This window comes from Tenrec ecaudatus, chromosome 4 (assembly GCF_050624435.1).
Source record: "Tenrec ecaudatus isolate mTenEca1 chromosome 4, mTenEca1.hap1, whole genome shotgun sequence".
Lineage (NCBI taxonomy): Eukaryota > Metazoa > Chordata > Mammalia > Afrosoricida > Tenrecidae > Tenrec > Tenrec ecaudatus.
This window is the reverse complement of record NC_134533.1, coordinates 59,338,231-59,365,750: the sequence shown is the minus strand read 5'-3', so window position 1 is coordinate 59,365,750 and position 27,520 is coordinate 59,338,231. Positions and strand designations below refer to the sequence as shown.

Here is a 27,520-nt window from a genome sequence, read left to right as displayed (position 1 = left end):
TGGCTCTCACTCGGGCTGCTGCGCCCACGACCCCTGGCAGACTTTGTGAGGGCAACTCCCCTCAGGTCCACCGGGACTCGTTTATGAGGAATTTTGTGCTAGAACACAGACACAGATTGAAATCGCTGCCCCACCACTCACTGGCTGCAGGGACATAAGCAAATTTTCAGCTTCTCAGTATAGCAATTTCCTCACTTCTAACGTGGACATACTAATAGCCATGTTCATCCCTGACATTTTGTGATGTTTAAATAAATAATATGTGTCCAACACTTAGACCTGCACAGAACTCAGAAAAAGGGGGCACAATAAATGAAAGCCAGTGTTGTTCTAGACGATGGCCTTCAGTATGGATTATAACACAACGGAAAGAAATCAAAGTCCTCACAACTGTACCAATGGACAACATCATGATAAATGAAGAAAGGACTGACGTTGCCAAGGATTTCATCTCCCTTGGACCCACAATCAATGCTCATGGACTCATCCGTGAGGAAATCAAATGAAATGACATATCGCATCAGGCAAATCTGCAGCACTAGATCTCTCTCTAAAGTCTGAAAGACCGAAGATGACCTTGTGAAGACTAAGGTGCACCTGACTCAAGCATGGCAGGTCCACTCACCTCACAGACCTGTGGAAGTTGGACCTTGCGTATGGAAGACAGGAGAACCGGTGCCTGTGAACTGTGGTGCTGGTGGGTGGAGAATATTTAGAGTACCCCGGACTGGCAGAAGAGCAAACAAATCTGTCTTGGAAGAAGTACAGCCAGAGTGCTCTCTAGAAGCCAGGATGGTGAGACATGGTCTCACACACTTTGGACTTGTTATCAGCAGGGACCAATCCCTGGAAAAGGACAGCCTGCTTGGTAATGGAGATGGGTGGTGAAAAGGAGGAAGTCAACCAATGAGACAGATTGACACAATGGCTGCAGCAATGGGGTCAAACATAGCAACATGGCACAGGACTGGGCAGCGTTTTGTTCTGTTGTATGTAAGGCTGCTCTGCTGAGTTGGACCCAAATCAGCCGCACCGAACAACAACAATAACAACAACAACATAGTAAGGAAAGTCTGGTAGGCCATTTATATTCCTCCTGATGGGGCTAATAACAGCCCACAGACTGATGGGTCAGGGCTTTGGAAGATAATGCAGTTACGGTAGTTGCATGATTTCCGGTCAACTTGTAGATATTAAGAGGGAAGGGGCAGAGTCTACCCTGTCAATCAGGTCACAGCCCCATGCCTCCTGATGGGTGTGGCCTTCTCATAAGGATTCTGGGAATTTCCTCTCTTCACTCTCTCTCTCTCTGCTTCATAATCATAATGACAAACCACATGGAACCATGCTGGTGGCAGCCAGAGTCCTGGAGCTGGAGGGACCACACGGAGATCCATGCTAACGCTGAGATGCTTCCACCACGACTGGATCCACAAGACTTTCCCCCTACCGACCTGTGATCTTCCTGCATTCAACATCATTGCATGTGCTGCATGAGTCTAAAGAGGAGTTTATGGACCCATACTGGACACATGGAGTAATATTGGACTTGATCTGGACTGGACTGGGATGTTTTCTCAATATAAAATTGCTCTTTGATATAAAGTTCTCCTTTAAACACGTAGGAGTGTCTCTGGATGTGTTTCTTTAGTCAACCTGGTCTAACACAGCAGGTAAACCATTCAAGGTTAGAACCAGCTAGAGATGCTTTCCACGCTCATGTTTATAAATAAGGTGTGATTTTTACAAGCGATAAAGATAAGAGATGGAGTCTGGAGCCTGGCAAGAGACAGAGAGAGAAAAAAGGAGAAGCCTGTCAGGAACAAGAGAAGCAGGCTTGGAAGACCTGCTGGGCTGCTGTGGGGAGCCAACAGGCACATAGCACACCTGCCAGGTTGGCTTAGAGACGCAGGCTGGAGAAGGAGGAGGGCTCCAGGTCTTCAGTGTCGAGGAGCTAAGGTTCTCACTACTTCCTCCTCCTGACGCTATCCACTCATCTCGGGCTGTAGGCAGGAACTGGTACCATCCTCGTGTTTTATATAAGGACAGTGAGGCCCTGAGGGGATAAGAAGCTAACAGTGCTCAGCGAAGGAAATGGAGTAGATGATATTTAATCCCCAGAAACCTATCTCCCTACACAGTGGCCCTAACCTTTACGGAACAATGGGCTAGAATATATGCGCATTCCCCTCCAAAATCCACAAACACATCGCATGTTATGTTGGCTACCTCCGTTTCTTAAGGCTAAGGAAGGCCACACAAATCTATTGAGCAGATCTGAGTGCAAACAAAAGACCAACATGCAAACTCTGCATGCATTGCTAAGACCAGGTCGGGGTGGCCCACCCAAAGCTACCTTGCAGGACCTGGAGGGGCACCAAGTGTTCTCCCTCCGGGGGCCTGCTGGCAGGATCTTGCTGGCGCTTGTGATCTTGCTGGCGCTTGTTATCTCTAAAAAGATGTGTGGCACTGGTGAGGCCTGCCTGTTGCTGTGAAGGCCTGAGCCTGTCTCTAATGAGGGCCAGGTTTCCAGAGGCGCCCTGTAGCCTTTCATCTGCTCCTCTGTGATGTCACTGGGAACTGTCTGGTCCGTGGTTTGAGGCCTTCATTAGTTCTGTGCTGTCTGGGACCGTCACACAGGCAAAAGCAGACTTGCTCCAATTTGTTTAGAGCAGCCCAGACTGCTTTTCCAGGCTCCCAGGAGCAGGGAAAAGATATATCCTCCCAATTGACATGGGCACAGGGACAGGACTGCAGAGCATGGTGATCTGCTGGCCCTGCTGTGGAAGGCACAGCTGTGCCAACCTTTCCCTCCCTCCCCAGCCCTGGGAGCAGCGGTGTGTCCATCTGTCTACATGACCATCTACCCCGCAGGTGGCTCTTCGAAATGGGGAAGGCTCTGCTAGAGTGCACTGATGAACGGACAGTGTAAGCTTCCCAGGTAGGCAGCCTGTGAACTCGTCTGTTCCTTGAGCCCATCCCTCACACCGCAGCATCGGCCACACCAACCACATCAGCCCTACCGATGCTCACCAATCCAAGTGTCCTTGAAGGGTGAGAGCAAGCCAGAATACCCACAATTTGAAAAGGGCCCACTGCTAAGAATCCTGCCTAGGGGTGACTCGGGGAAGTGGGGGCCATGGGAAGAGTCCAGGAGTGACCCAGTGCTTTGGCATCCTCCCAGCAGTTGGGGCCTTTTATTAATCCCCATCTCAGAGCGGGTTCACCAGAGTCCCCAGGAAGCTTGCAGTATAGACAAGAGACTTGGCATCTTAAAGTAAGACTTGACTGTGTATGAGCGCTATAGGGAAAGAAGGAAAAGGGGGGACCAGCCAGTTGGGGGGCGGGAGACCACTACAGCTAGAACATTGAGAAGATTTTTGCATACTGGATGCACCCAAGACCCTTTATAGATGGCCTGGGGGTGAGGGGCCTTTGACAGTCTCTCACGGTGCTCAGCAGGTGAGAGGGAACCAGATCGCCAACACCAGTTATGAAAACTCCAAGAAGGCCATGATGAGGCCTTGTGGCATCTGAAGGAGTCGCTGCTGGTGTTCCGTGGAAAATGCATGACATCTCAAAGGGAGGACAGCATTTGTGCAGGGAACAAAACACAAAGGGCCCTGTGGTAGTTATAGAATCTGGTGTCAATTTGAGAGGATTAAGGGTGAAAGGGTGGAGTTTAGCCTGTCAATCAGGTCGTAGCTTCATGACTTCATTTAGGCGCTAAGGAAAGAAATAGCTCACTGGAGGGCCCAGGCTCACTCCCTGGGAGACATTGCAGCTGATAAGACACATGCAGCTACGCTCCAGCCCTGGAGCTGAAGGAGCCACGTGGAGACTCCTGCCAGCTCTGAGATGCTTCCACTGCTACTGGATCTATAAGACTTTCCACCCAGTGGCTTGTGATCTTCCTGCATTCAGTGTCATTGCGTGTGTTTCGTATTGCGTAAGCCTGAAGAGGAATTTATAGATCGGTATCAGACATATGGTCTAATATCGGGCTTATGGACTTGATCTGGACTGGATTGGCATGTTCCTCAATACTCAATTTCTCTTGTATATAAAGTGCTTTCTTATATACATATAAGTGTCTATGAATTTGTTTCTCTAGTCTACCCAGACTAACACAGGCCCCTTTGTTATTTGGGATCTGAACGGTTTAGAGCTGACACAACGTTCTGTTGGTTAGGGAAGGGTGGATTTTTCTGTCCTTCTGACTTGTTAAGAATTACCCTTCCCAGACCTTCTGCTCTGGGATCTCTGGGGCTGGAATGGCTCTGGTGAATGTTTGGCCAACTGGCCAGGTGATTCTGTGTATACATTGGAGAATGGAAACCGGTACTCCAACCCAGGGCTTCTCGGCTGCACACTGGAATTGCTCTGAGGATAGGCATGACATAAAAGGAAGATGCTGAGCCGGGTGCCAGAGAAGCTGATTCTGTTGGTCTGGGCCTAGGGCCTGGGCATCCATAGTTCGTGTTGCTGTTGTGGCTGTTGTTGCAGTTGCTGCCGCTGTTGCTTTGTCCCCAGGCAACTTGAGATCATGGGTTAGCAGTGACCTAGCGGAGAGCTTCTGCGTGCATGCCTGTGTGCAAGAGTGTACTCCTACCTGGGCACCTCCTGGGTGGCTGCAACCCTCTGAGAGCTGGAAGTCCAGGACATGGAGCTTAACCAGGACACTGTGTGGTGGCCTTCAGAATGCCTCGAGGCAGCCAACCAACCGATAGGCCTGGCAGCCCCTGCTGTGTTCCAGGAGTCTTGCTGGGAGCTAGACAGAGCCGCCCTCACAAGGCCTCTGCTCCTGTGCCTGAATCTAGGTTAAGTAAGGACTCTAGAGAGCCAAGGCCAGTGGCTGTAGGCAGGAGCCCCATGGGCCTGGGAAGAGTTCTGCTTATTACGCCTGGGTGACCTAAACTGGGGCAGCAGTGCCTGGTGTAGTTCTCCTTGTAGGTGTGGAAGAGCCAGCAGAACCTCCTCTCCCTCCCTCCTCCCCAATGGGCATGCGTGGTCACACAGGGTGCCAAGGCCTCCCACCTCCTGGACCGCAGGTTAAACATGATGACTAATCTCTTCTGAAGATTCTATCCGTGGTCAGAGATTGCCAGTTTATTCCCTACCTTTTACTCACTGATGGCACATGGAGACATTAAGCAGGTCTCTTGACTCCCAGCAGGTAAGACCTTTCTCCACATGGAATCTAGCAACAACCTAACCCAAAGCCAAGGACCAGCCTCTCCCAGTGGACCCTGTGTGTCCTCCTCACTGGACCTTGGGGAAATGCAAGCGCCAGTCTGAAAACCCCACAAAAACCCTGCCCCAGGTCTCCCCTCCTGCCGTCCCCTCACCCGCTCTCTGCCCAACTTGGCCTCTTCTGTCAGCTTCAGCAAGTCACTTCCGGTTTTGTTTGTTTGTTTGTTTTTGTTTTTGTGGAATGAGAGCCTCTGCCTCATCCTGTTCCCGCAGAAAGGAGACATGACCTCACTGGGTTGTGGAGTACAAGTTCGTGTTCAAACCCACCTTTGAAGGGGTTCTTGTGTGGCATCCCAATACATAAACATGATACTACAGCCACTTTGCTAAAAGGGGCTAAAGAGCCCCTACACCCTATGCAGGGTCTCCCTGGGCCAAACTGCACAGAATCTTTCAAAATCCACTGGCTTAGAGAACTTATCTTCCATTGGTGGGACAGGGGTATCACCTTCCAGGATCCGGAGCAGAATGCATTCGTTTATAGATACGATCCACTGGGCTAAATCAGTGTTTCCCCAAATGTGGGTCACAGCTGACCAGTAAGTCATAGAATCCATTTACTGGGTTGTGACAGCATTCCTCTTAAATAGAATATTATAGCATAAAATAGAATAAGGGGATTATGCTGGACATGGTAAGGCTAAATACTGCTGCTCTGTGTGTGTGTGAGAGAGAGAGAGAGGGGGGGAGAGAGAGAGAAAGAATGTGTGTGTGTGTGTGTGTGTGTGTGAGAGAGAGAGAGAAAGAGAGAGAGAGAGAATATGTGTGAGAGAGAGAGAATGTGTGTGTGTGAGAGAGAGAGAGAATGTGTGTGTGTATGTGTGAGAGAAAGTGTGTGTGTGTGTGTGAGAGAGAGGGAGAGAGAATGTGTGTGTGTGAGAGAGAGAGAGAGAGAATGTGTATGAGTGTATGTGTGTGAGAGAGAGAGCAAGAGAGAGAGAGAGAGAGTGTGTGTGTATGTGTGTGAGAGAGAGAGAGAGAGAGAGAGAGAGAGAGAGAGAGAGAGAGAGAGAGAGAGAGAGAGAGAGAGAGAGAGAGGAGAGTACTCAAGCCCAAACTCACTGCCACGGAATCAGTTCTGATTCAAAGGGTCCCATTAGGACAGGGTAGGACTGTCCCTGTGGGTTTATGAGATGGAAGCTCTTTACCAGAGTTGAAAGCCCACTCTTTCTCCCTCAGCGCGACTGGTGGTTTCCAAATGAAGATCTTGCAGTTAGCAGCCCAACCTGTAAGCACCGCCAGCCACTAGGGGCTCCTGGGTATATGCTAGATGTGCAAACTATAGGGATGTGAAGCACAGAGCTCGCTGGACGATCCCCGTGGTTCCCCTGGGCTATGGTTTTGTGCGATGTCCCCACTTGGGAGGCCTTCCCACCCATGGTGCTGAGCGGCACACTGACAGGAAATGCAGTGGGGCAAAGCTAGCAAGAAGCAGATGACCCAGCCCAGCCCCAGCGCCACCGTGCCCTTCCCCCAGGCCAGCCCTTCCGGGTCTTCATCCCACTGCTCTTCAATGGGGCCAAGAGACGGAGGTTAAAGTGGAGCCAACCTTCCTGAAGTCACAGCTCAGGGAGCTGACCCCGTCTTGTGTTGTACAGTTGTGTGGTGGTGGGGAGGGTGGTGTGAGAGGGACCTGGGGGCCTAACTGGCAGAACGCCTGATGATAGAGTTACCCAGTGGGCGGAGGAAGGACCAGTGCAGTGTCCTGAGAGCCACTAAAGGAAGAGGAGAGGCCTCACCCGCCTTGTGTACGAGGCATGGAGGACGTGAGCGCCATTCAAAGCCCGGGGCTGACGGAGCTAGATAAGCGCAGGCCCCCTGTTCACCGGGTCCCGGGTATTTCCAGTTTCTTTGTTCAAAGCCTTTGCTTTGAAGGCCAGGCCGCCTCCTTCCTCTGCCTCAGGTCCCCAAGCAGAACCACTGGGTTGGTAAAATAAGAATCTGCAGGTTGGGAAGGACTGGTTCCCGTCCCCCTTCAGAGATCCCAGGCATTAGAGGTACTTGTGCACACTCCACAGGACGCACACTGCATTTCTAATCCAGGCTGTTGAGACATCACAAAGGTTTCACATCTTTCATGTGCTAAATATTTTTGCCGTCATGCTTGAGAAATGGATTTTGTTTGAAAATGGCCTATTTTCTTTGGCGGCTTCTTTGACAGGGTTTCAAAGCCTTTTCCTGGTCCGGCAGGAGCTGGGGCTGAAGGGGGCGGGGGCTGTCTGCTAACTTTTTGTGAAGGACAAATCTGCTTCTCCTGCTGCAGGACAGCTGTGCTGGGAACGCTACAGCCGAGGACAGTCAGGAAACGTTGTCCTGGAGCCGTCTGCTGGGCTTGATGGGCACCAGGCCCAGGGCTGCCCAGCTGGCCATCCAGGGCATGTGGGGAGACACAGTAGCCTCCGAGCTCAGCTTGTATCCCCCCTCTCCACTGAAAGACGCAGATGCCAGCTGTTTCCCAGGAGGAACGTACTAGACTATGGCTTCTGACAAGTCTGCTTCTACAAGCATCCTCCTCTCATCTTTGAAAGTACACATTTTGAATGGTCTTGCTACATGCGGCGAGAAGCCCCTTGGGAACAGAAGAATCAGCTACAGGACAAGTCTTTTGCGGGCTGCTGCAGGCTTCTCTAGCTGACGCTGGGTGTGTGTGTGTGCAGTCTTGTATGTGTGTGGTTGAGATTACATATATGGGTGTGTGTGTGTGTGTGTGTGTAGTGGATGTGTTAGTCTGGGTACTTTAGAGAAACAAATCCACAGAAACTCATATGTGTAAGAGAGAGATTTATATAAAGGTTAAGTGCATATCAAGAAAACATCCCAACCCAGTGCTGCCCAAACCCACGAGTCCACCATTAACCCATGTGTCTGACACCAGTCCACAATGTCCTCCTCCATCTCACAAAGCACAAGCAATGATGCTGACTGTAGGAGGAAAGGTGAATCAGGGAGTGTGTAAGCATCTCAGCGCTGGCAGGGGTCTCCACACGGCTGCTCCAGCACCCAGGACTGGATCAGGGTAGGTCCATGTGACTTCTCCTCAGGGATGTCTTTCAGGAAGTGAGCCTTGCCAGCTGAAGCAGGGAAATGGCTAAGGCAGATGCACCCTGGTCCTACATCCAGAAAGCAGGAGACCTGAGAACTTGAAAGGGGAGGCTCACCAAGCTATTTATCCCACTGCCCTTCAATTAACCCCACATGTGTTTATCGGCCAGGTTGGCACAATAAACGAACTACCTTACTGAGTATGTGTGTGGCTAAGTTTATGTATTTAGCTGTGTGTGTGTGTGTGTGCAGTGTTGTGTGTCTGTGTGTGGCTGAGAGTGCACAAATGTGTGTGTGTTTGTGTGTAGCCATGGGTGTGTGGCTGAGTAATATGTAGGTGTATATGTGTGTGTGTGTGTGTGTACACGGACTGTCACGGCAGAGGAACGGGAGCCGTGCTCTCTCCCTGGACCCTGGGGCCGCAGACTTGGGAGCTTGTGTATAACAGCCTCCTCTTCCACCTGCACAGCACCTCGTCCCTTCCTGTCAGCCTGACGTGCAGGCTGCAGGTGTGTTCTGTAGACGGAGACCTGGCACCGGCGTAAGGGGTTTCTGAGAGAGGAGGTTTGCTGGGTTGCTGAGATCTGGCTGCTGCTGAGGTGCTAGAAAGACCCAGACATGTATTTGGGGAAAGTTGTTGCTTCCCAGGGTTGGTGTGCCGGAAACCATGGCAGTGGAGGGGCCCAAAGCAGAGAATGAGAGCATCCATCTGCAGCTGGTTAGATGTGTGACCTTGAACACATCACTTGACCTCTCTGAACCTTAGGATTTTTATTTATAAAATGAAGAGGTTGAACTAGAAGTCAAAGACTTCCAAATTCAACATGTTGCTTCCGAGTGGCAGCCGCTGGTCTGTGTGTCATTTGGAATCAGTGGCGCAGAGCCAGGGAGACCAGACCGAGGTCATGAAAGGATCTTAGAGAGATCTAGTCTCCCCCACCTGGACTCTGAGCAGCGGTGGTCCCTGGAGCAGCAGTGTCACCACCCCCTGGAGATTTGTTAAAAATACAAATTCTCAACTGCTCCCAGCCCCCCAACCCTATCAGACCCGCTGCATCAGAAACCCTGGGGTGGGGCCAGTAGGCTGATGTGTGATTCCACAAGCCCCTCCCCCAGGTTCCTAGGCCATACAAACCTTGAGCACTTGAGGACTAACCCAGAGGTTGGTAGGAACCCACCCAGCCATGCCTGGTGATCAGCTTCTGTCTGTGAAGACCACAGCTCCGAAACCCCCAGGAGCTGCTTCCACTCTGTACCACACAGGTTTTCCCGAGTTGGAATCAACTTGTGGCAAACCGATTGCTCACATTTGGGAATCGCTCCTCTGCAGCATGTCGGTTCTCCTTTAAGAAAAGCCCAGAAACCCTGCCAGCTTCCCAGACTGGCTGTGGGAGACAGGAGAGCACAAGCCAGAGCGAGATTCCACAGGGAAGGCAAGTTTCCCTTCCTGTGGGGTTAGCCCGGGTTCTTCCCCGAGCAGCTCAGGTGACCACAGCTCCAGCAGGCATCTGAAGCTGCTCTGGGCACCGGCTGACTGACTGCAGAGGGTCCCGTTCTGTCCTGACTCCCTGCTGAGCCCGGCCATCCCAGCCATGCCTCTGCATCAGGAGGATGTGCTGCTTTAGACATCAGTGGGGTTGGTCCAGCCAGTTCACTCCAAGAAACGGATGTGAGGCAGCACAGAGTTTCATGTGTGAATGGTGAATATATATTTAGAAGTGTGGAGTGCGGCGCTGAGCTGTCAGCTCTCGGGGGCTAGAAAATGATGGTATGTGCTTCAGAGTTCATTCTATCTCCTCGGCAGGATTCTGGGTGTAAAGGGTGGCTTTAAGGTAGCAAGTAATGGCACCTATAAATCCTGGTTTCTAAGCTACGTCCATTTGTCAATCCCTAAAATGAGTTTCTCACCTGTTCTTTACGGGGTTGTCTGGGAGCGTGCAAACTCGGAGCCGTTAATAGCAGGGTTCACTTTGCATAATTCCTGACCCCGTCCCTCTCGGGGCCCTGAGTGTGTGCACTCGAGTGGCTGTGCACGTGGAGGTCTGGCTGCCCTCACTGCCCCTTCACCTCAGCCGTGGGCTCAGTCACACCCTGGCCCTCAACCCACACTGGACAACAGGAGGAGGACATGGCAGTGCCAGGTGGCAGGGCCTGGGGTGGAATATTACTCTAAGTGCCCTCACAGGGCCAGGATGTTGGCCTGAGCCCTGGTGGCATCATGGTTAAGTGTTGGGCTGCACTCTGCAAGGTCCGAAGTTCAAAAGCCCCAGCCACTCCCATACGGTTGCTATGAGTTGGCATTGACTCCATGGCAGTGAGTTTGATTTGGTTTTTGTTTTGCTCAAATCCAAAAAAAAAAAAATAAACACCCACTGTCCTCCGGTGGACTTTGACTTATATACATGTATTAGTTCAGTAGCTGAGGACAAACGGTGCCATCCAGGACCTGGTCAAGTCACCCCACTGCCTGAAACGATGGCTCCTCTCTAGACTCCTGCCCACTCTTGAGTTCCTTGTTGGGCTTGCCATCCTTCCTAAACCCTAGCCCACCTGGCTGGGTTGCCTCTCGCCCTTGCCAACCCCCCCGACCAGGGGCTTACTCCTCCACCCGCAGCACTGCTTGGGGTCTTGTTTTCAAGAAGCGTATCTCTTGGCATCTTTTCCACATGGAGCTTTCTTAGACCTCACTTGATCCCCACCAGGTGGGCCAGGAGTGTTTTCCTCTCGGCTGATCCTGGCAAATCCAAAGCAGTTGTTCATGGAGTGAGTCAGAGAGAGGTCTGAAAATGCCCAGTACACGCTGCCTTCGACCTGCTGTCTACCTGCCACCCCCACAAGTGGGAGCCGTGCCCCACTCTCCCAAGTAGAGGCTTCTCGTCCCCAAGAAAATGAGAGTTAACACTTGCATGCTCTCTCTCACTCTCCGAGTGCTTTGCACGTGCGCTTACTCTCAGCCCTGTGTGGTAGGTCTGACTCTCACCACTTTGCAGAGAGTGAAAATGAGACTCAAATGGGGACACACCCTTCCAGCCATTGGGACAGCTAGGCTTTGACTTTGGCTCAGTGAGTCCCAGCTTCTGGCCTCGAGAACTGTAAGATGATATTGGATACATCTTACATTTACCCCTTGGGCTGCTCACCTTAAGGTCAGCAGTTCGAAACCACCAGCCTCCCTACAGGAGGCAGAGGAGACTATGTCCTCTCAGTCTCAGAAACCCAGGAGGGCTGTCCTGCAGAGCGGCTGTGAGTGCGGATCAAACCCATCGCTGGGGTTTGGTTTCATTGTTCTTTTGAGTTGCTTAAGTCTCTGCATGGGATCCTTGGTTTCAGCAGCAATAGGAAATGAATAGACTTAACATAATTTGCATATCACACAACTGAATAGTTCAATTGTTCAACCATATCAAAGAGAATTGTACAATCATGACCACATCAATTTTAGAGCATTCCCCACCCCCCATGGTTAAACCCCCTTTACAATGAGCTGTACAATCACAATCCATTGGCGTTCTCCCTCCCACTCCCGCCTCATTACTTACTCCTGAAATCCCCTTTCCCTCCCCACCACTCTTCCCTTATCTCCCCATCGTTATCATTCTGCATCCACTCCTCCTGTGCTTCACAGCTGGGTAAACAACAGAAACAATAAAAAACAAACCTGTGCTTAGGTCGTGAAGAAACAATCATAACAGTGTAAAGACAAACATGCAAATAGTGCGTCAGAAGGAAAAGGCCCCATCAACATGCAAAACGCTGTTCTGAAGAAATTGCGGTCCTCGAACAAGGAAGAGACACTGGCACCCAGAACCAGTCCAGGTCACGTCTATAGGGAGGCCAGCTGGCCAAGTATCAAGTTCGATCCAGCGTAATCAAGATTACAATGATCTCTACCTGAGAATTAGGCCATCAAAGACACGTGCCTGTGGCTAGAGCAGATCTGGAGCGGCTCAATCTGACTGGATACTTGGCAGAGGATGGGTTTGGGGCTCCCACTGTCCCCCACAGGCTGGTATTCAAACAAGCAGCCATCTAAGCGAGGAGTCAATTAAGCCCACACAGAAGAAGCACACCAGCTTATGTGATACAAAGATGACCATTAAAAAATTCTGATTTTAGCATCAGAGTTAAAATTATCATGTGTTCTAAGGATTAAATTTTGTCCCCAGATTATGTCCACTTGGCTAGACCACGGTTTGCACTATTATGCAATTGTCCCCTGTTTCCTGAGCTGAGGCCATCAGCCTATCTGTTGTAAATCCTAATGTCCATGATGTCAATGAGGTGGATTAGTGGCTGCTACGTTAATGAGGCAGGATAAGATCTACAGGATTAAACTCTATTTTGAGACAATTTCTTTTGAGATATAAGAGAGGTTAACCATTCTATCACAGATTTGAGGAAGCTTCAAGAAAGAAGAGTCAGAAGAGGAAGCTGTCCTTTGCATCCAGGTTCCCGGAACTGGGAAGGTCCAAGACCCGAGGGGGGTCCGCTGCCCAGACACATGAAGATCCGAAGGAGGCCAAGCCCACAGATGCTGAAAGGAGGTAGGGCCCTTCCCAGAGAGACATCAGAGAAGAGAAAGCCTTCCTGGAGTGGGTGCCCTGAATCCGGGCTTCTAGCCTCCTAACTGTAGAAAATCCATTTCTATTTGCTAAAACCATGCATTTGTAGCAGGTCTAGACCCACCGCTAACTAAGACACTCATCACCTCAACCTTCACAGGAAACTGAGAGGTGGATTCTATTAGCCCCATAAGACAGATAAGCAAGCCAAGTCTCAGAGAGAAAGCTCACCCAGGGCAGGGCCGACCCCAGGCCACTGAAGCTGGTGGACTCTTGGTCCACCTCCCCTCAGGCCACCTCACTATCCTGGCAGCACCCACGTCTGCCTCCCACCTTCTCCTCCAGCCTCTTCAGGTAACTCTGAAAGCGATCTTGGGCCTGACGTTGCCACAATAACTAAGATGTGGAGCGGAGGATTCTAACGGCGTCGCGTCTGAGGCTGTCAGGGCTCCTGTTTGCTGATTAGCTCCAAGCCCTTTCTTGTCAGATCTCACTTCTTTCTCCTGACAGTTGTGAAGACTCGAGGAAGAGAAAGCCTCGCTGTGGGGCGATTGCCAGAACTTCCTCAGCTGGAGTTCGGCGGAACCTCTGCAGCCAGCGAGGGGGATGAGCTCCTGGGACCCACTGAATGGTCTGCCTACGTGCCCACCGCACCTCGCAGGGCGTGCAACAACCTGGAACCCCATCTTTGAGACAGGTACAGAACACAGCTCTAAAACAGAAACGCACTGCCACCGAGTCCATGGCAGCTCAGAGACAGCTGACAGAGCTGCGCCCTGTGAGTTTCCAAGGCGGTAGCTCTTATAGGGAGTAGAAAGCCTTGTCTTCCGTCCTCAGAGACGCTGGTGGTTTCGAACTGCTAGACTACTGGGGCCCCTACACCACGACAAGGCAATAAAATCCCCCACCTCTCCACAGTGACCACCCGCACCACCAACACAAACCAACACGAGTGAGATGTGAGTTGCCACGCATATCCCGAGTCTGGGACCTCCCCATTCCCACCGGAGTGAGCTGCCTCACTTTGGTGGGAATCAGGCACCACGCTGCCATGTGGACCCCAGGCGGGGCATCTGAAAAGGAAGGGAGGGAGACATGCCTCCTGGGCTGCGGCGGCAGCGCAGGAGCAGAATGCTGAGGGCAGTGTGTGCCAGCCACCGCGGTTCCGGAATGTCCTGGCACACCATCCTGCCTGCATGGCAGTGTGGATCTAGCTCTCATTTGCAGGACTGGGGTGGATTGGGCGCACCACTTGGGCCGGTTTCTCAGGCGAGGCCGAAGCACGAAGGCCCACAGGGGGGAAATGGTGACTTCTCACCAGCGGAAGCCAGCAGGGCAGGAGCTCACTAAAAGTTGACGAGAGAAATGTGCATTTCCAGACATTCAATTAGCCCTTGTCTTTTTAATGGGAAATAAAGCAGGAGAAAACTTTTTTTCTGGAAATCATGGACTTGCACAATGAAAAGAGGTGAATTGTATGGTGTATATATGATATCCCCAATAAAGGAAAATCAGAAGAGGCTAATATCCTTGAGGAATTCTTTCTGGGATATTCAGCACAACTCTATTATGTGATGCTTAGCCTTCCTCTTTCCCAAAGGTGGCTTCATAGCAACTCACTGTGGCGCTCTGCCCATGGATCCCCATTTCTCAAGAGTAGAGAATGGAGGCTCCAAGCAGCTCTGGGGCTTGCCCAGCCCCAGGAGGAGGCAGCCCAGAGCCCCCCAGGAGGGGGACCAGCCGCCTTGGCAGCTGCATCTGCCCCACACACCCCAGGCATAGCACAGCTGGCCTGCAGGATCCCATGACCTGGGACACAGGCCTGCTGGCCCCAGTTGCTCCCTGCCTCCTCCTCCTCTGTTCTTAATTTGTCACCAGGTACTCAAAGCTCTGCGGGTAAAAGCTAGGCTCCTCTCCCCAGCCACCCTCGAAGCTGTCCCCTCTGCCTGAGCGCGACATCCTAAACCAATCACTGCCATCGGATCCAGGCTGAGGCAGAGGGACGGCCATATGGGATTCCCCGGCTTTTAACTGTTCACAGGTGTGAAAAGTTCAGTCTTTCTCCCTCGGAGTTGCTGGTGGTTTCAAACTGCCGCTGACCGTTCAGATCAGAGCCCAGCACATCACGGCTGCCGCGCCCCGGCTCCTTTGCAGCAGGCCAACCAGGGGCCCTGCCAATGTCCTGCAATGACATCCCCAAAGTGCAGACCGAGCGGTTAGAGGCAGAGCTGCGACTTCCCATGCGCCGAGTCCTCAGCCCAGTCAGGCAACAAGCCGAGAGGGTCTCGGTCATGGGAGCCCTGTCCGAGGGGCCCTTTTCGCCCCTTCAACAAGACTTAGTGAGTTCTGCTCCCGACCCTAGGGTGGGAGCCCGAATCTCCTGGGCTCCTTCAGCAGCACCGTTAGCAGATGGATCGCCTGCACAGCCTCTTGCTGAAGTCCACGGCACAAACGCAGTAAAGTCAACGTGCAGTCTCCGTTCAAGATTAAATGTCCGGTGCATCCGCTCTGACCACTGACCAGGGATGTGAACAGCCGTGCTATCAGACACAGGGCAAAGTCGATTAATGCAGATAGACGGTAGTTAAGTTAAAATATAAAACCGAATCATTTGCCTGCCCTTTGGATCCATTTTAAATTTGCCCTGGTTTGTTTTGTTTTTTTTTTTAAACTATTTTCTGTGTTCCATTGGATTGAGGGTCTTCTGGTGTTGTTGTTGTTTTGTGTGTGTGTGTGTGTGTGTGTGTGTGTGATTTTCTGTATATGAAATCCAGGATAGGCAGTAATTAGATTACTAATTTCTTAGGGCAGGGGTCCTCAAACTTTTTAAACAGGGGGCCAGTCTACTGTCCCTCAGACCCGTTGGAGGGCCGGACTATAGTTTAAAAAAAACACACTATGAACAAATTCCTATGCACACTGCACATATCTTATTTTCAGGTAAAAAAAAAAAACAAACAAATAGGGCAAAAACACCTGGCGGGCCGGATAAATGTCCTTGGCAGGCCGTAGTTTGAGGACGCCTGCCTTAGGGTAATGACAGGGAGACATGGGGGTGGGGGGTGGGGGAGCTAATAATGAGCACAAAGAGGAAGAAGATATTCTAAAATTGATAGCACAACTCTTTTTAAGATAGTGAAATCATTGAATCGTAGGGCATGTGAGTTACCTGTCAATTAAAAATATAAAATCGATAAGCTTTCGGCGAAGAGGTGGGTCCTGGTTTCTTGCCCTGGAGGAGGTCTGGGCTTTGGCCTCTCCAGCCGCTCCCCCAGAAGTCAGGAGCACCTCAGTTTCCAGTAGCAGCGGGAGCTCTGGGCAAGCAGGGTGAGGCTGCCACCAGAGCCGGACAGGGCTCAGGCAGCACTGAACTGCTTCATCCCAAAGCCCGTCTTCTCCCTGCCCCATTGTGTCATCATGCACCAAGACCATGGAGCACAGGCCAGGGAAGGCAGCTCTCTGTCCCCTGTGTCACAGAAGCGACGGCCCCTCAGGCAGGGGTGCTTCCTGCTGTCGGCACCAGGGTCCCCGGGAACCTCAGCCGTGCCCAGCAGGGTCTCTGAAGTTGCTTCTGAGCCTGTCCCACTGGCCTGCGCTCCAGGCTGAGAGATCCGGCTCTCCTTGCACCCAAGGCCCCAAGCTTCTCAAGCAGCTTTCCTGCCCCAGTCCACTCCGGTCTCCATGCATTAGCGTGGAAGCTAGCAGGGGATGCGTATCCATAATTCTCCATCCTCATTAGCGGGCTGAGTGGCAGGCTCTGTGGGCACGTCTTTAAGATCATATTGTGGCGTTTCCTGGATGCGCCTGTGATAACCGGTGGCACGTTTCTACAAAGCAGGTCATGCGTGATGAGGACTGAGCATTCACATGGGGAAGCAGATGAACTGAGTGGATGGGCTTCTAGCGACCCAGGAAGTTTGTTCACAAGGATGGACCGGAGCAAGGAATAGTCAAAGTATATCCAAGGCTTTACACATGTGGGGAAATGTAATTGAAAGCTAATGACCTTCCCCCCACTCCACACACACATACACACACACAGACTTTTGAAGACCCTTATACGTAAACAGCTGGCAAAAGACAGGCAGTGACCGACTGGCAAGGGTGTTGACCATGCGTGGAGTGGAGTCCTGAGGCTCGGTGGGCCAGGTATTTCCACCTGTTAGTTGCAGGCTGGTGAAAGCATTCATAGCATTCCAAGAAGCAGGGTAGCAGGAGCCACACAGAGGGGCCCTGGGAAACATCTGCTTACTAGTATTGCGAAGATAATTCTTCCTTGTAACACCTGGGGCTGAGGGCGGGTGGGGGTGGGCTCCTGATATTATTCTCGTCTTCCACGCAGGAGACCTGGGTTGCGTTTCCGACCACCTGTGTGTGGAGTTTGTGTTACCAGGATGTTCAGTAGGTTTTAGCAGAGCTTCCGCACAAAGACAAGCTAGCCTCATGGGGCAGTTCCCGTCTGTTCTGGAGGGGCACTGTGAATTAGAATTGACTCAATAACCCAAAACAACACTGAGCCCACAGCAAGGATCCGGATCAGAAATCAGCTACGTGGCCATTACAATTTGTTCTGGCCCCACCTTTACTGGTTTCCCTTTTCTGCCTCCTGACGTAGGTCTCCTGCCTCATTTCCATTCCCTCTGAAGGATCTTGGGGGCTTCTCATGCGCTATAGGGGCTACTATCTTTCCCCCGGCCCACTGTTATTGCCCTGTTCATTTATCCTGCCAATTTTGATCGAGCATGTATGCTGTGCTAGACCCAGCACCGTATAACACAAAACAAATCCCTGACCTGGAGGAGCACACTCTGAGCAGGGAGACAAATGATGAGCAAGTGTTCTGAGCCAACGTGATGGAAACGTGGACTAAGATGACATATGTATTAAATCCCAACTAATAAAAAACAGAGAACATTCGAATAAAAAAGTTGTGAGCCAACTCAATGTTTAGAAACCATAATAATATAGGTAATATATTAACTAATTTATTTTAAAACAATGCATTAATTCTTGGGACCCAGTAAAACTGACCCAAACAGAAATAGGCACACCACTGTTCCTGCCCAGCAATGCACACTAGTAGAAAGACGGCGTCAACCTGTGACCATCGACAATCAATGAGTGAGTACAATGTGGTGGATACAGATACAGTGGGAAACTACTCAGCCGTGGAAACAGCAGCCGAGAAATCTCATGATGTTTTGCCTGAGGCGAGGCTGCTGCCCAAGATGCCGTCAGAGGTCTAAGGTGCAGTACGCCCAAACTGGGATCTTTGTGATTGCCTCAGATTCAGGTGAAAGTTAGACAGCGACTAAGGAAGACTGAAGAAGAATTGATACCTTTGAACTGTGGGATCGGTCCTAACATTGAAAGTACCAAACAAATCTATCCTGGAGGCAAACTAGAGCCAGAGTGATCATTCGAGGCAAGGATGCTGAGACCGCCTTCCAGCCTGTGGACTTGGTACTAGGAGGGACAATTCCCTGGGAAAAGAGCATCGTGCTCGGGGAAGGAGAGGCTCAGTGAAAAGAGAAAGACTCTCAACGAGGACTGACACCGCGGTTGCAACAATCAGCTTAAAATGACTGATGGGGAGACGGGGCAGGACCAGACAGTGCTTCATTCTGCTGCCCCTGGGCCACGGAGCGTCAGCACCAACGCGATGGCACCTGATAACAACAACAATGCTCAGTAGTGGTCCCCAGGGACAGAGGTTGGGCATTTTATAGAGAAAATTATAGAACAGCATCATTAGCATCACATGCAAGTAAAACTTTGCTGAAGAACATCATCCAACAATGGTTGCCACAGTGCATTGATGGGAGCTGTCGGAGGTTCAGGCTGAACTCAGACGAGGATGTGGAACAAGGGATGTCGTGGCTGATGTGCGATGGATGCTGGCTGAACGAGGAGACTACAGAAAGATGCTTACTTGTGTTTCATTGACTGTGCAAAGGCAGTCAACTGTGTGGGTCATAACACACTATGGATAGCCGGGAGATGGATGGGAATTTCAAAATATTCATTGTACGCATGTAGAACTTGGACATCCATCAAGAGGCAGTTGTACAAACAGAACCAGGGAATGCTGTGTGGTTTAACATAAGGGAGGGTAGGTGTGCGTCTGGGTGTATCCTTTCCCCACATTTATTCAGTTTGCATTCTGAGCAAATCACGAGAGAAGCTGGAGTATATGAAGAAGAACTTGGCAGCAGAACTGGAAGAAGCCCAAAATAATGCAAATGACGAAGCCTTGCTTGCTGACGTGAAGAGAACTCCCAGCACTGGCAGGTGAAGGTCAAGGATTATAACTCAATGCAAAGAAGACCAAACCCTCACAACCGGACCAGTCGGAAACATCCTAACAAACGGAGAAAAGATTGAAGGTGACAAGGATTTTGTCTCACTTGGATCCACAATCAATGGTCCAGGAAGTAGTCATCAAGAACTCAAACTATGCACAAGACTTTTCTTTTCTTTCCCCATTTTATTGGCGCTCTTACCACTCTTGTTACAAACCATACATCAATTGTATCTGAAATATTCGTACATATATTGCATCGTTCTTTTCTAGACATTCACTTTCCATTGAGCCCTTGGAACTAGCTCCTCCTTTTATCCCTCCCCCAGCCTTCATGACTCCCTGATAGATCGTAGATTGTTAATTATTTTCAAATCTCACTCCAATCGCAGCCTCCCTGGCCCTCTGGTTTCTGTTGCTCTACCCCCTGACTGGGGGTGTGTGGTGATGTGCTATTTATTGCAATCAGTGCCCCCTCCCTCCCACTCCTCTCTTGCTTCTCCCTACCCTTTTGGTGTCTCTATTCCCATTCCTGTTCCTGGGTTCCATGTTGTGAGTTTCATCTCTTGCCTGTACCTATGTACATGCTCCCGTTTAGTCTAGATTGGGAAGCAGCACTGAGGTCATGAGAGCAGGGTGTAAGGAGGCCTCCAGGGATCAGAGGTATATGGCGTGACCCAGTAGCACTCTACTGCACCCTGATTGACTCACCCCCTCCCTGTGACCCCTCTGTGGGGGGAAACTCCATTGTCCATAGTTAGGCTTTGAGTCTACACTCCAACCCCCCTGCATTTTCACCAATGCATTTTTTTGTTTGTTTGTTTACTGTTTGTTGTGAATCTTCTGATGCCCATTGCCCAGTTTGAACACCTCAAAATCATACTAGCTGGTGTGCTTCTTCCATGTTGGCTTCTTGCTTCATTGCTGGATGGCTGCTTATTTAACTTCAAGCCTTTAAGGCCACAGACACTATATATTTTAATAGCCTGGTACCATCCTCTGTCTTCACCACATCTGTTTGTGTACTCCTATTGTCTTAATGATCATGTAGGTGTGTGTGTGTGTGGGGGGGTTGAGCCTCACAGAATGCCAATTTGTTAGAAGAATGTGTTCTTGTATTTAGGGGAGATATGAGCCGAGGCCCAAGGCCCATCTGCAGGCTCAGTGCATTGCCTTATAAATATATGTACATAAGCCAGCACCACTATTGTTATGGATTAATGTATTTGCATAATGCACACCTCTGTTAATTTCCCTATCCATGCCTTTGCTTCCTAGAGCTTGCCTCTGTTTCCTTTTGCCTCCTCCTGCCCCCCCATCACTTTCCCCCTTCTTCCACCTCTTAGTGCTTCCTCTCCACTAGGTTGGTGTTGCTCTAATACTCACAGGATCTCAACCTTCTCCTAGATGCTGGTCTGCTTCCCTAGTTGTTCCCCTGTCCATGACGCTGTCCTCTCACCACCCTTTTTCCCACCCCCTTCTTCCAGAGCCATTGGCCCCATTGTCTTCTCCACAGGCTTCCCTCTCCTGGTCCAAACCATCCATGTCCTAGCCTGAACAATAAGAAAACCTACGGTTGAAGAAAGACAAGGGAAGAGAAAAAGATGAGAGAAAAGAAAAAACCCTGGATAGGTCCAGTCTGTTTGCTGGTCCCCACGGGACCCTCCCCTCTGGTCCTGAGGGGGGATCTGGGGGCTGCCCCTCCGTGTCTGAAGTCCATTCTTGGGGCTCCTCAGGGGCTCTGTGCTCGGCTTTACTCTGATTGCTGATCTGTTATGCTCCATTCCCACACGGTCTCCCCACCATGTGTCCCGTCTCTGTATGCTCCAGTTAGAGGACAACATGTCTTGAGCTGTCGGCAGTCCCATGGTCCTCTCTGTGCCCCAGCAGCTCCATGCAGGGACCTCATCTCTGGGCTTGGTGTAGCAAGGGTGTTACTTTGAGGACTATGGTGTCCTTGACCCAAGCTGGGGTGTTTTTAGTCACCTCATATGCCTGTGAAAGTTGAACATTGTATAAGGAAGACCAAAGAAGAATCTGTGTTTGAATTATGCACTACAAAAAGAATAAACCAATCTGTCTCGGAAGAACTACAGCCAGAATGCTCCTTAGGGTTGAGCATGGTGAGACTTCATCTCATGTGCTTTAGACGTGCTGTCAGGAGAGACCAGTCCCTGGAGAAGGACATCATGCTTGGTAAAGTGGAGGGGCAATGAGAAGGAGGAAGGCCCTCAACGAGACAGACGGACACCGTGACTGCAGCCATGGCCACCACCACCCTAGGGATAACTGTGAGGTTGATTTCGGGTGGGGTGACGTTGTGGTCTGCTGTCTATAGTGTGGCTCTGAGTCAGAACGAGCTAGATGGCACCTAACAGCAACACCAGAGGACGGGGCAGAGGGGACGTCTCTCTCTCAATTGTAGACACTAGTTACTCTCGGTGTTGGGAAAGGGAACAGCCAATGAAGGTGAAGTGTGCACAGCTTGTTGAAGGTTAACGATGTCAATCACATGTACATGAAAACATTGACCCATTTGTAATTCCCATGGCACATGTAATTTCAGAACAACAGCAAAACAACCAGAAATATATGCTGGAGTATTTTTATGTATGAACATATATACATGTATAGGTATGTGTATGTATATGCAGAAATATGTACATGCATATGCATCTGTATAACTATATGCAAATAGTCACATATATAATAAATAATGTAAGGGACACAGTTATGGATACTTTTTAGACACAACCAGATGTCTCACAAAACTGATTTTCTGTGTTTGAAGGATTAGGATTATAGATTTGTGGAGCATCTTGGTCAATTGGCTCATAAAGTCAAGTTCTCGATCTTAGTTATGTTCTACATTCTAGTGTCTGGGGTCTTCAAAGCTGGAGAGTGGTCATCGAAGATACAGCTCTTAGCCTCTACTCATCCAGAGAAAAATCTAAAGACCCATGGAAGAAGGTAGCCTACAGAACAACAGTTCACTTGAATCCTGGATTCCTCTACCCTGAGGCCAGAAGGACTAGATGGTGCCCTACTACTTACTACGTCTGAGGGTTCTCATCAAGGCAACAATAGATGGACCCTGATAGAAAGAGAGAAAAATGTGGAACAGAACCTCAAATGCCTTGAAAATAAACAGATTTAACGACCTGGTTGAAGTTAGAGGACTCTGTAAGACATTTGCCCTGGGATGCTCTTTAAACTGTACACTGAAACTAGCCCCTGAGGTCATCTTGTAGCTAAAAAACAGATTGTCTCACAAAATAATGAAAATCACCATTAAGTATTGTGCTTCTTTAAAAAACTGCCTATGTGAGAGCAAATGGTCAACGTTACATTTGAAGAAAGGTGAGGGTGTGGTGGGGGGAGGGCAGAGAGCCCAGATGAATGAACCCAGACCACTGACAGAGAGGAAAGAGGTATGTCCATGCATCGTGCAGAACATAACCTACGTCGCTGAACCATGTATGGATGAATTGGTGAAGGGGAACCTAAACTGCCATGTAAACCTTCACCGAAAACACAAGGAAATAGTGTGTTTGTATGTGCGCTGTATATGCTGTGCACACACACACGCATGCGCGCACACGCGCGCACACACACACACGTTGAATCCCCGTGTGGGCTGCACACTGTTTTCGGAGATTTCAGGAGTGAACAAGTGATGCTTGCTTGGTGTCTACACCATGGGAGGGTACACAGGGATAACCTTCATGAATGGGATCACCTAATACAATGTTTTACTCTTGGCAGAAATTCAACCCACGTCGTTTGCTTCCCCCATGGTGTCCCTATATGATCATTCGGAGCCCTTTGGTTTCAGGTTCTTTGGCATCGTGTCTTTCCAGAGTAAAAAGTTAGGGACATGGTATAACCCAGGACTTGAATATGTTTACAGTGCACTATGAGGTAGCGCAGGCGTAATTGTGAATCATAATTTTTCCATTAACGGATCTCATTTTACTTGGTAATGTTCAGCTGGGCCTTTGAAAGCAATAAAACAGCATTTCGTTTAAATCTTATATGATTCAGTTGGTTCACTGATTTACATTTTTACGATCTCCGATTCCACATGAATGAGCCATAGTGCCGAGTACTCAAGAAGCAACAGGTTAGCCTGTGCTCGCTGACTGACCCATCGTGAACAGCTGCACATGCCTACGCCACTTCCAAGACCAAAACTGCTCACTACAGATTTGTAAGTAAGCACAAGCAGACTCCTGTTTACCTACCTTACTGGGTGCTTTGCCAAGGTCAGAGACTGTACATTTGAAAAGAGGCTTTGATCATGCGGGAAGCTGCTGTGGATTTGGGAGAGGGAAAGATGCCAGGCAGGCCGAAAAGCAGCATCTTTGACGTGGTGGAAAGGTGTGAGAGTGTGCACTTCAAACCAGTCAGCCAGCGTATGTAAGTCATGCTTATCTTGCTTCTTGAGTCATCTGACACTGGCGCAACCCTTGACCGTGTTGACCCTTTACCATGAGGACACTGACATTAGGACCCAGTCCCTTGTGGTTACCCCGATAGCAGAAGAATCACCAATTTTGAATTCCTTGGCCTGATTGTTCTCTTGGCCCTTCTGACCTCCAGAATGTTTCGGGGCTCTGAGTCACTGACACTGACAACATCAACTGTGCTGATGAGATCGGTCCGTGGATGAGCTCTGAGAGGAGCACATGTGCATGAGTATGAGCGATTCCCGAGCAGTAGATCGGGGTGGCTCCATCCGCCCTTCCCACCGCATCCTAAATCAGCTGGTCTCCCATCCCTCTCATAGGTTTTCCAAAAGTTCATGGGTTTCCCAATAGAGTAAGACCACCATCCTCCATGCAGGTGGCTAACGAAGTGTCCACTTTGTAGGCCCAGTTTCCCCTAGGCCAGCAGTTCTCAACCTGTGGGTCTCAACCCCTTTGGGGGTCGAATGATCCTTTCACAGGGGTTGCCCAATTCATAAAAGTAGCAAAATGACAGTGATGAAGTAGCAACAAAAATCGTTTGATGGTTGCGGGGGGGTCACCACACCATGAGGAGCCGTATGAAAGGGTCGCAGCATGAGGAAGGTTGAGAACCGCTGCCCTAGGGTATAAGGTTAAGAACAGTGACAAGAGAATGACTCACTGGCAACTATCTGACCTTTTGAGCTTCATATGATTCTTGTCTGGTCCTCGGCTGGTTGAGCTTTGGGAAGGGACTGGCGATTATCTGAAAGATTCCCTGCAAACCCCACTACCTAGGTGCTTGGCAAATTTTCAGTGTCCTTCCTTCATCCAGAGAGCTTCTTCCTGCCATGAGGGACCTAGCAAAGAGTGGAGAGGACGTGACTGGGCAACCAACGGAGCAATAGCAGTCTCAGCAGAAAAGTCACTTGCAGGAAGCAATTTGTGCTTTATTTAGGCGTTGCTTGCAAGATAAGTAGGTTTCTCTGGAGTGTGCAAGCCGGGAAGAATGGGTGATCTATCTCACATGAGGAACAGCTGATAGCAACCAATTCCGATGGGAGGCCCCGGGCTCTACAATCTGGCTGCAGGCCGTGTTTGCCCCCCCTCTGGATGCCTGGCTGGGGTGAGCAGAGATTCGCAGGAGGGCCCAGTGCCCCTGCTGGCTGCCAGACTCTGGCTGAGAGCCGGTCCAGGGCTCGAAGGGCAAGAAGGGTCACACAAAGATTGGGAGAGTGTCAGGGATGGGTCTTTCCCTCGTTCTCTGTCTAGCCCAATGTTGTTTCTCAGGGGCTGACTTCTCTGCCCCCATAAATCAAGCTGAAGTTAGTTCAAGCTAGGTGAGTTCCAAGAGTGAGCAGAGACAAAGAACCCATAAAAGGTTATTCCTGGGCTGTGCCGTTGCTGATGCTAATTCTCTCTGTCTGGGAAGACGGTACGATGTCACAGGTCACCTGCTATTGAGCCCCTATCAAGACCTGGTGGGATGGTGGGTTAAGCATTAGGCCACAAACTGAAAAGTCAGTGGTTTGAATCCACTGGGAGAAGGTGAAACAATCTATTTCTGCAAAGATTTATTTAAGTATTTTCTAAAGTGGATGATAGTGCCTCTACTCCAGGGGGTGCGGGACAATCCAGGGGGCTGCAGAAGCAGATACCTGCACTTTCTCCTGGACTGTGGGCTATACACACATATTTTTACCTGCCAGGGGAGTGTTGAGGTATTCTTTTTTCCCTGAAAAGAGGGTAGCAGGAAAAAAAAAAGAAAAGAGGGTAGCAGGCTAAATAAGTTTAGTGTCCTAAGATTCACAGCCTCCGAAACACCAGGGAGCAGTCAGCGCTAGTTTACCCAATAGGCTCGCTGTGGGTTAGAACGGACTTGATGGCAGTGGGTTGTGTTTTCAATTGCACACCGTGGAGCTTTGGTGGCATAGTTACGCATTGAGTTGCTGACCACACGGTCAGCAGCTTGAAACCGCCAGCCACCCTGAGGGAGGAGGAGGATTCCTTCTCCCATGAAGACCTGCAGTCTTGGAAAGCCCCAGAGGTAGCTCTCTTCTGTCTTACAGCGTCCTTACGTAGGCAGAGGGAAGTGTACAGGGTGGGACAGAGATGCAGATTAATATGCTGAATCTAGTGGTAGTAGGAAAGCTAATAACTCATATGCTCCAGTGAATCAGCTATGAAAGACCTACTAGGTGTTAAGGCTAATACTGTGTTCAGTATTTTGCATGCATGTTACATAACGTCATCTTTTGAAGGACCATATGGGGCATGTATTACTATCCTCATTAGGTTGATCACACAGCAAGTCAGAGTAGGAGAGGCAGCCATGACATCTACATCATCCTCCCAAGCCCACCTCCCCCCAACAAAGCACCCAGCCCATCTCTGGCACGCGGAGACCCAGAAAACTCTCTGAAACGACACAAAATGTTATTGAATAAAATTAAATAGAACTCAATGGGGCTACTGTTCCTTATTTGACTATCTCAGTACAAAATACTCCCAGGCAAGAGCTTTGGCTGAGTGAACATGCATTTATTAAGCAATCAAATAGAAGTGCTCTGGGCCAAGAATATGCTCTTCTATATCACTTATTTTATAAATACAAACCCAGGCTGAGGCAAACGTTGGGGATGAAAGATTTGCCTTTCAATGGCATATCTACATTTGAACACAAAGGTGCCTCCGTGATTCACCGGAGATGCAAGATCCGATTAATGCTGTGTATTTAGCATTTAGAAAGCCTGAGGATCCAGAAGGCTCCTTTCAGGTCCCGGGGTGGCAAAGTGCACACAAGGTACAGAGGTGAAATCAGCAAGCTTCGCTGCCAGCATCCCGAGGATGTGTGGAGGGGCACGGCAGCCACCATTCTCTTCTCCCAAAGCCAAAGGGTGTGAGTGGGTGAGGCGGATGGAGGCGGAGGTGAGGGGCAAATTCACTCCTAAGTCATGGGATGTGTTCGTCCAGCCAATGCCACCCAAGCACCTGGCAGAGAATTCTTCGGAAACATCTGTGCCTCCTGAAGGCCCATGCTCTTCTGATGCTTGCTGTCTACAGGAGGATGAGCTTAGACACCAGGTACATTATGGACCGCAACAATCACTCGGAAGTAAAAGGAAGGAGAACCTATTGGCCTCATCAAGAGAAATGGGGAGGGGAAGTTTCCCGTGGAGCGGCCAGCACAGGATCCTGGTCTGGTCGGGAGGGAAGACTGAAGCTGGCCTCGGACAGGTGAGAAGGAGCCAGTCTGGGAAGGAGGAGACAGCAAACATAGAAGTTTTGTGACCAGAAAGAAGGGGTAGGGTGGGGTGGGGGCTCAGAGTGAAAATGACACCCTACAAACCAGCCTAGAAAGTGGGGGTGGGTAAAGGCAGGGTCCCACTGGCTGCTGAAAGGTCAGGTTGAACAGGCCCTATGAGCCACGGTGAGGACTGGGGAGCCTGTCCCAGCAGCACGGGGACAGCAGTGAGGTGCTGTGAGTAGAGGAGCGGCATGGCCTGATTAAAAAAAAACATGCTGGTGACAGAGTGGCCTTTGGGAGCCGGGCAAGAAAAGGCTTAGGGGGGAAGGAAAACACCAACCCGGTCACGGACTGTGTCGCACTGCTCCCTAGGGTTTCCAAGGCTGTGGATCTTCCGAAGCAGACTGCCTCATCTTTCCCCCACAGAGCAGCGGGTAGGTGCGCACCACCAACCTTTAGTCCCGTGCTTAATCCACTACATCACCAGGGCTTAGGAGAGGCCAGTAGTATGAAACGTGGCGAGAGATGGCCGGAAAGACCAAGCAAGGCTAGAACTGCAGAGGCTCCCAACCGTGGGAAACGCTCCCGGAGGCTCCGATTCCGTAGATAATGTATAGATAGCCTAGGAGATGGGTTAGAAGACCGGAGATAAAGTGTTTGCTCCTGT

At 50.2% G+C, this 27,520-nt stretch overlaps 1 protein-coding gene across 2 annotated transcripts in view; it reads right to left on the bottom strand.

The window, feature by feature from the left end:
• GALNT18 (polypeptide N-acetylgalactosaminyltransferase 18) overlaps positions 1 to 27,520 on the bottom strand; it is a 373,528-nt gene that overhangs the window by 198,196 nt on the left and 147,812 nt on the right. The gene's annotated exons all lie outside the window — the stretch shown is intronic.